We start from the raw sequence: 9,331 nt of genomic DNA, 5'->3' as shown, positions 1-9,331 counted from the left end.
GTCACGAGGATGTGCCCTTTTCGCCTGGACCAGCGGTTGACTTGGGAGCGATGGCTCCCAACAAGCTGCCTGGTCTTTCCAGGCGCTTTCCATTGTGCTGTACTTCTGTACGATAGTTTCCAAATCAGCGAAGTGTAGTATACGGCGGCGATTAATGGCGTTGAGGATTCCTTCATTCGTGCAATTGTTGCAGAACGCAAATATCGCGTCCTCGTCGAGGCAATCTTTAACCTTGTCCTTGACAAGGAGGAATCTGGCCCAGAAGTGGTGGACCGTTTCCTGAGACTGCTATTGTATGCTCATGAGAGCGCTTATGTCTGGGTGGGTGGGTGGAATTAGATTCGGACCCTGACCCGGTCGATGATCTGGAGTCTGAAGGTTTTCCAGACTCAAGAGTCCGGGCTCCGGAGTATCTTCTGGTTGCCTGTGCCCGCCGCCCGATTCTATGTTTGGAAGGCTGGTCACCTCCTTTTGCTGGTGGGTGTCCGGCTCTACAGGGTTGGCGACCCGGACATAGTCCGTCTTCAGTATAGGGGAAGAGTCACCGTCTTGCTCCTCGACTACCGCTATCTGGTGGGTGACCGATGGAGATTTAATTTCTCTTTGGTCGGGTTTAAGCCCGATCCGATTGTAATCTATGGCGATTCCCAGGGCGACGATGCGATCAAGGTGCTCGTTTAAAGACGAAAACTCCGCCGGATCCATCTGCTTGGAGTGTTTGGGGTTGATACAAAGGGGATTTTCGATGGCCCGGGAGGTCATCGTCGGCTTAGCGGCCGAACGGGCGGTCATGGTAAAGCCGCCTAGCCGGAGGGTTTGGCCTGGGGCCAGTTCTCCTCCGGCGGTGATATTGTCTTTAAGGACGAGGCGAGTCATCGACCCTGTCGTCGACGGCACAGTGGAACTCTCAATGAAAGCACCAATGTCGGTGTCAAAACCGGCGGATCTCGGGTAGGGGGTCCCGAACTGTGCGTCTAAGGTCGATGGTAACAGGAGACAGGGGACATGATGTTTACCCAGGTTCGGGCCCTCTCTATGGAGGTAATACCCTACTTCCTGCTTGATTGATCTTGATGGATATGAGTATTACAAGAGTTGATCTACCACGAGATCGTAATGGCTAAACCCTATAAGTCTAGCCTGTATGACCATGGTAATGAGTATCTGCCCTTCCGGACTAAGTCCTCCGGTTTATATAGACACCGGGAGGATCTAGGGTTACACAAGGTCGGTTACAAAGAAAGGAATCTACATATCTGGTCGCCAAGCTTGCCTTCCACGCCAAGGAGAGTCCCATCCGGACACGGGTGCAGTCTTCGGTCTTCACAGCCCATCAGTCCGGCCCATGGCTAATAGGCCGGACGCCCGAGGACCCCTTAGTCCAGGACTCCCTCAGGGGGCAGGGCCCCGATTCGCAGTCGAACAAGAATAAAGGCTCTTCAACTACTGATCGGTGGATCCGGCAGAGGCTGTGGTGCAGCCCCGCCAGACACAATGAGTCTCATCTGCTGGAACTGTCGAGGCCTAGGGTCGGACTTGACAGTTGGCGAGCTTTGCTGGCTTGTGAAGCTCTACCGACCCTCCCTCCTCTTTCTATCTGAGACAAAGATGAGGGATACGAGAGTGAAGAATTTCATGTGGTCTTTGGGATTCTTTGGATGTTATGCTGTCAGCTCTGATGGCCTCAGCGGGGGTCTGGCTCTCTTCTGGACTTCTACTGCGGATGTTACTGTCAAGGCTGCCAACAAGCGGTGTATTGACACTCATGTTAAGCTTGATGATGGGGTGCCGTGGAGGGCGACTTTTGTCTGCGGTGAGCCTCGAAGGGAGGATAGACACCTCTTTTGGGAGCTCCTCCGACGTATGCAATCGGTCTGGAGGGGTCCCTGGATATGCTGTGGGGATTTCAATGGAGTACTAGCTCAAGATGAACACTGCGGGCCCAGGGACCGGTCTAAAGCTCAGATTGCTGCATTCCGTGACTGTATGATGGACTGTAGTCTTATGGACTTAGGGTTTTCGGGCCCGAAGTTCACCTGGTGCAATCGACAGGACCCAAACAGCCATGTTAGATGCCGACTTGACCGTGCCATGGCCAACAATGATTTCTCCAATCTGTTTGCTGCATGTGATGTTGAGAATGTCATCGCCACATCTTTTGACCACAAACCAATTCATGTCTGCCTGGACCGCGGCTCTCGGCAACGTTGTGTGTCTCCGGTTCAGCAAGGTTTCAGATTCGAGGCGATGTGGCTGAGAGCCACGGACTACAAAGACAATCTTGAGCATGCTTGGTCGGCTGGTAGAGATGGGCTCCTGCCGCTTCAGTCAACCTAGAATAATTTGAAGAATGTGGCCAACTCCCTGCGGTCTTGGAGCAAAGAGGCTTTTGGTTCTGTTCGCAAGAAGATCGGGTAGCTGGAGCGTCGCCTGGCCACTATCAAGGCCTCCCCGCCCTCCCCGCCTTCTCTGGCGGAAGAGCGTCAGATCAAGTGTTCGCTTTGTGAGCTCTTCGAACGGGAGGAAATCATGGAGAGACAACACTCCCGGGTGGATTGGCTCAAGGAGGGGGATCGTAACACCGGGTTTTTCCAAGCTCGGGCGGCTGCCAGGAGGAGAACCAACCGAATTCACTCGCTCAGTCGGCACGATGGCTCGGTTTGCTCCACTCAGGGTGAGATCAAAGGTATGGTGTAGACCTTCTATGACAAGTTGTTCACTTCGGATCCTTGTCCTGACGCCGAGGAGGTCCTGCATGCGATTCCACCCAAGGTTACTCCTGAGATGAACGAGGAGCTCTGCAAACCCTATTCCATGGAGGAAATCCGGGCTGCTCTCTTCCAAATGGGGCCTACCAAGGCCCCGGGACCTGATGGCTTCCCGACCTTGTTCTATCAGACCCACTGGGAATTCCTGGGAAATGATATCTACCATGTCGTTCGAGGCTTTCTGGAGGGGAGACCAATTCCTGAAGGGTTTTGTGACTCGGTGATTGTGCTTATCCCAAAGACTACTCGACCGAAGCAGCTGAAGAATTTCTGTCCAATCAGCCTCTCCAATGTGATATATAAGATAGCTTCCAACGTCTTGGCAAATCGCCTAAAATCGATCCTGCATGTGGTTGTGTCTGAGAGCCAGAGTGCCTTTGTTCCCAGCAGGTTGATTACTGACAATACTCTGATCGCTTATGAGTGTCTGCACACGATCCGAAGGAAACGGGTGAAGAAACCTTTCTTTGCTCTAAAGATTGACATGATGAAGGGCTACGATCGTGTGGAGTGAAGCTATCTCCATGGTTGTTTGAGCAGACTTGGTTTGCCCCATCATGGATTGATGCGGTTATGAGGTGTGTCACTAATGTTCGATATGCAGTCAGAGTTAATGGGGAGCTTACTACCCGGGTGGTGCCTTCTGGTGGCATTCGTCAAGGGGATCCGATCAGCCCATACCTTTTCCTCTTGTGCACTGAAGGTTTGTCTGGTCTGCTGTTTCAGAAGGAGAATCGTGGCGAGCTACATGGGATTCGAAACGGGCATCATGGCCCACCTATCTCACATCTCCTATTTGCAGATGATAGCATCTTCTTTGCTAAGAGTGATTCTCAGAGTGTGTGCTCTTTGGAGGCTACCCTCAATTCCTATTGTGTCGGTTCTGGCCAGGCTATCAATAAGGACAAGTCCTCGGTGTTTTTTGGAAACAACTGTCCTGATCATGTCAAGAACCGAGTGAAGAATCAGCTGGGTATATACAATGAGACGTTCCATGATTCATATCTTGGTATGCCCACAGATGTTGGACGTTCTCCCACATGCACTTTCAAGTTTCTCCCTGATAGAGCGTGGTAGAACATCCATGGGTGGTCGAACCGGCCCACGTCTAGGGCCGGGACGGAAACCTTGCTCAAGTCCAAGACTCAAGCTATTCCCACGTTCTTCTCGAGCTATTTTCGACAGTCGGTGGCGATCTGCGAGAGGTTCCATCATATTGTGGTGGATCAGTGGTGGGGACGGGAAGATGGCAAGAAGAAACTTCATTGGCGCTCTTGGGATTGGCTCTTGACGCTGAAATCTTTGGGCGGTATGGGCTTCCGTGAGATGGGGCTCTTCAACCAGGCGATGTTGGGGAAACAAGGCTGGCGATTACTGACTGATCATGAGTCTCTGTGTGCCCGGGTTTTGAAAGGAAGGTATTTCCCGTTTGGCAGCTTTTGGAACGCGGAGGCGCCTCGTTCTGCTTCGGCGACCTGGCGTGCGATCTTGCATGGTCGAGACTTGCTGAAGATGCGTGTCCAGTGGGGTATTGGAGATGGGAGAAGCACACACATTCTCACTGATCACTAGATCCCCTCGACGCCTCCTGCTCTCCTCCGACCCCTCTTTCCAATCCATGCCTCAGCGACGGTGCACTGTTTGATCAACGCAGAGAATTCCTGCTGGGACATGGATTCAGTGAGAGCTTTTTACTGTGAAGAGGTGGCTAATGAGATTCTTCAGATCCCTATCAGTCGGGGGGCGGGTCGGACTTTGCTCGCTGGCCCTTTCACAAGGTTTGGTGAGTATACGGTCCAGTCAGGCTACAACCTGGCCAGGACGACCCGTTTTCTGATCAAGCAAAGTGGTGATGGCAGAGGTCAGCAATCTGGATGGTCCTCGGAAGAGAAAGTTTGGAAGAAGCTTTGGAATGTTAAGGCCCCGGACAAGATGAAAATTGTCTTGTGGAGGTTTGCTCATGATTGTTTACCCTCGGGCGAGCAGCTTCTCCGGCGTCAGGTTCTGACGAGAACAAACTGCTTCTTCTGTGGTAGGCCAAAAAGTGTGGAGCATGCGCTGCTCTTCTGTCCTCATGCTCGGGCTATCTGGGATGAGATTAAGGAGGCCTTCTATTGGGGAACGCAGTATTTCAAAAAAATTACCTACGATCACGCAAGATCTATCTAGGAGATGCATATCAACGAGCGGGGAGAGTGTGTCTACGTACCCTCGTAGACCGAAAGCGGAAGCGTTTAGTTACGCAGTTGATGTAGTCGAACGTCTTCGCGATCCAACCGATCCAAGTACCGAACGTATGGCACCTCCGCGATCAGCACACGTTCAACTCGGTGACATCCCTCGAACTCTTGATCCAGTTGAGGCCGAGGGAGAGTTCCGTCAACACGACGGCGTGGTGACGGTGATGATGATGTTACCGGCGCAGTGCTTCGCCTAAGCACTAGGACGATATGACCGAGGTGTGTAACTGTGGAGGGGGGTACCACACACGGCTAAGAGAAACTTTGGTGTGCCTTTGGGGTGCCCCCCTCCCACATATATAAAGGGGGGAGGAGAGGTGGCTGGCCCTAGGAGGGGGCACGCCATGGGGGGCGTCCTACTTGGACTCCCGGTCCAAGTAGGATCGGTCACCCCCCTTTCCTATTCGGAGTAGGAGAAGAAGGGAAGGAGGAAGAGGAGAGAAGGAAGGAGGGGGCGCCGCCCCCACTCCTTGTCCAATTCGGACTGGGCATGGGGGGCGCGCGCCACCTCCTGGCTGGCCCTCTCTCTTCTCCACCATTATTCTCTGATTTAAATGAATAACCGTCTCGCATCAAACAAGATCCAAATATAACGTTCATGCTTAACGCTGGCACCAAATAACAATTATTCAGGTCTAAAACTAATCCTGAAGGTAGATGTAGAGGTAGCGTGCCGACGGCAATCACATCGACTTTGGAACCATTTCCCACGCGCATCGTCACCTCGTCTTTAGCCAATCTTCGCTTAATCCGTAGCCCCTGTTTCAAGTTGCAAATATGAGCAACAGAACCAGTATCAAATACCCAGGCGCTACTACGAGCATTAGTAAGGTACACATCAATAACATGTATATCAAATATACCTTTCACTTTGCCATCCTTCTTATCCGCCAAATACTTGGGGCAGTTCCGCTTCCAGTGACCAGTCCCTTTGCAGTAGAAGCACTCACTCTCAGGCTTAGGTCCAGACTTGGGCTTCTTCACTTGAGCAGCAACTTTCTTGCCGTTCTTCTTGAAGTTCCCCTTCTTTCCTTTGCCCTTTTTCTTGAAACTAGTGGTCTTGTTAACCATCAACACTTGATGCTCCTTCTTGATTTCTACCTCCGCAGCCTTTAGCATCGCGAAGAGCACGGGAATTGTCTTATCCATCCCTTGCATATTATAGTTCATCACGAAGTTTTTGTAGCTTGGTGGCAGTGATTGAAGAACTCTGTCAATGACACTATCAACCGGAAGATTAACTCCCAGTTGAGTCAAGTGATTGTGGTACCCAGACATTCTGAGTATATGTTCACTGACAGAACTATTCTCCTGCATTTTGCAGCTGTAGAACTTATTGGAGACTTCATATCTCCCAATCCGGGCATTTGCTTGAAATATTAACTTCAACTCCTGGAACATCTCATATGCTCCATGACGTTCAAAACATCGTTGAAGTCCCGGCTCTAAGCCGTAAAGCATGGCACACTGAACTATCGAGTAGTCATCAGCTTTGCTTTGCCAGGCGTTCATAATGTCTGGTGTTGCTCCTGTAGCAGGTCTTGCACCTAGCGGTGCTTCCAAGACGTAATTCTTCTGTGCAGCAATGAGGATAATCCTCAAGTTACGGACCCAGTCCGTGTAGTTGCTACCATCATATTTCAACTTAGCTTTCTCTAGGAACGCATTAAAATTCAAAGGAACAGTAGCACGGGCCATTGATCTACAACAACATAGACATGCAAAATACTATCAGGTACTAAGTTCATGATAAATTAAAGTTTAATTAATCATATCACTTAAGAACTACCACTTAGATAGACATCCCTCTAATCATCTAAGTGATCACGTGATCCATATCAACTAAACCATGTCCGATCATCACGTGAGATGGAGTAGTTTTCAATGGTGAACATCACTATGTTGATCATATCTACTATATGATTCACGTTCGACCTTTCGGTCTCGGTGTTCCGAGGCCATGTCTGCATATGCTAGGCTCGTCAAGTTTAACCCGAGTATTCTGCGTGTGCAAAACTGGCTTGCACCCGTTGTATGTGAACGTAGAGCTTATCACACCCGATCATCACGTGGTGTGTCGGCACGACGAACTGTAGCAACGATGCATACTCAGGGAGAACACTTATACCTTGAAATTTAGTGAGAGATCATCTTATAATGCTACCGCCTTACTAAGCAAAGTAAGATGCATAAAGGATAAACATCACATGCAATCAAATAGGTGATATGATATGGCCATCATCATCTTGTGCTTTGATCGCCATCTCCAAAGCACCGTCATGATCACCATCATCACCGGCTTGACACCTTGATCTCCATCGAAGCATCGTTGTCGTCTCGCCAACTATTGCTTCTACAACTATCGCTACCACTTAGTGATAAAGTAAAGCAATTACATGGCGAATGCATTTCATACAATAAAGCGACAACCATATGGCTCCTGCCAGTTGCCGATAACTATTACAAAACATGATCATCTCATACCACAATTTATATATCATCACGTATTGACCATATCACATCACAGCAAGCCCTGCAAAAACAAGTTAGACGTCCTCTACTTTGTTGTTGCAAGTTTTACATGGCTCCTACGGGCTTCTAGCAAGAACCGTTCTTACATACGCATCAAAACCACAATGATTTTTCGTCAAGTGTGCTGTTTTAACCTTCAATAAGGACCGGGCGTAGTCAAACTCGATTCAACTAAAGCTGGAGAAACAGACACCCACTAGCCACCTGTGTGCGAAGCACGTCGGGAGAACCAGTCTCATGAACGCGGTCATGTAATGTCGGTCTGGGCCGCTTCATCCAACAATACCGCCGAATCAAAGTAAGACGTTGCTGGTAAGCAGTATGACTATTATCGCCCACAACTCTTTGTGTTCTACTCGTGCATATAACATCTACGCATAGACCTGGCTCAGATGCCACTGTTGGGGAACGCAGTATTTCAAAAAATTTACCTACGATCACGGAAGATCTATCTAGGAGATGCATAGCAACGAGCGGGGAGAGTGTGTCTACGTACCCTCGTAGACCGAAAGCGGAAGCGTTTATTAACGCGATTGATGTAGTCAAACGTCTTCGTGATCCAACCGATCCAAGTACCAAACATACGACACCTCCGCGATCAGCACACGTTCAGCTCGGTGACGTCCCTCAAACTCTTGATCCAGTTGAGGCCGAGGGAGAGTTCCGTCAGCACGACGGCGTGGTGACGGTAATGATGAAGTTACCGGCGCAGGGCTTCGCCTAAGCACTACGACGATATGACCGAGGTGTGTAACTATGGAGGGGGGCACCGCACACGGCTAAGAGAAACTTTGGTGTGTCTTTGGGGTGCCCCCCTCCCACATATATAAAGGGGGGAGGAGAGGTGGCCGGCCCTAGGAGGGGGCACGCCATGGGGGGAGTCCTACTTGGACTCCCGGTCCAAGTAGGATCGGTCACCCCCCTTTCCTATTCGGAGTAGGAGAAGAAGGGAAGGAGGAAGAGGAGAGAAGGAAGGAGGGGGCGCCGCCCCCACCCCTTGTCCAATTCGGACTGGGCATGGGGGGCGCGCGCCACCTCCTGGCTGGCCCTCTCTCTTCTCCACTAAGGCCCATGGTGGCCCATTAACTTCCCCGAGGGGGGGGGAGGGGGTTCCGGTAACCCTCGGTACTCCAAAACTTATCCGAAACGACTCGAACCATTCCGGTGTCCGAATGTAGCCTTCCAATATATGAATCTTTATGTCTCGACCATTTCGAGACTCCTCGTCATGTCCGTGGTCTCATCCGGGACTCCGAACAAACTTCGGTTCATCAAAATGCGAAACTCATAATACAAATCGTCATCGAACGTTAAGCGTGCGGACCCTACAAGTTCGAGAACTATGTAGACATGACCAAGACACATCTCCGGTCAATAACCAATAGCGGAACCTGGATGCTCATATTGGCTCCTACATATTCTACGAAGATCTTTATCGGTCAAACCGCATAACAACATACGTTGTTCCCTTTGTCATCGGTATGTTACTTGCCCGAGATTCGATCGACGGTATCATCATACCTAGTTCAATCTCGTTACCGGCAAGTCTCTTTAGTCGTTCCATAGTCGTTCCATAATGCATCATCCCGTAACTAACTCATTAGTCACATTGCTTGCAAGGCTTATAGTGATGATCATTACCGAGAGGGCCCAGAGACACCTCTCCGATACACGGAGTGACAAATCCTAATCTCGATCTATGCCAACTCAACAAATACCATTGGAGACACCTGTAGAGCATCTTTATAATCACCCAGTTACGTTGTGACGTTTGATAGCACACAAGGTGTT

Source organism: Aegilops tauschii, chromosome 4, assembly GCF_002575655.3.
Source record: "Aegilops tauschii subsp. strangulata cultivar AL8/78 chromosome 4, Aet v6.0, whole genome shotgun sequence".
NCBI classification, from domain to species: domain Eukaryota; kingdom Viridiplantae; phylum Streptophyta; class Magnoliopsida; order Poales; family Poaceae; genus Aegilops; species Aegilops tauschii.
The sequence above is the reverse complement of the archived record's forward strand: the minus strand, read 5'-3'. Positions refer to the sequence as shown.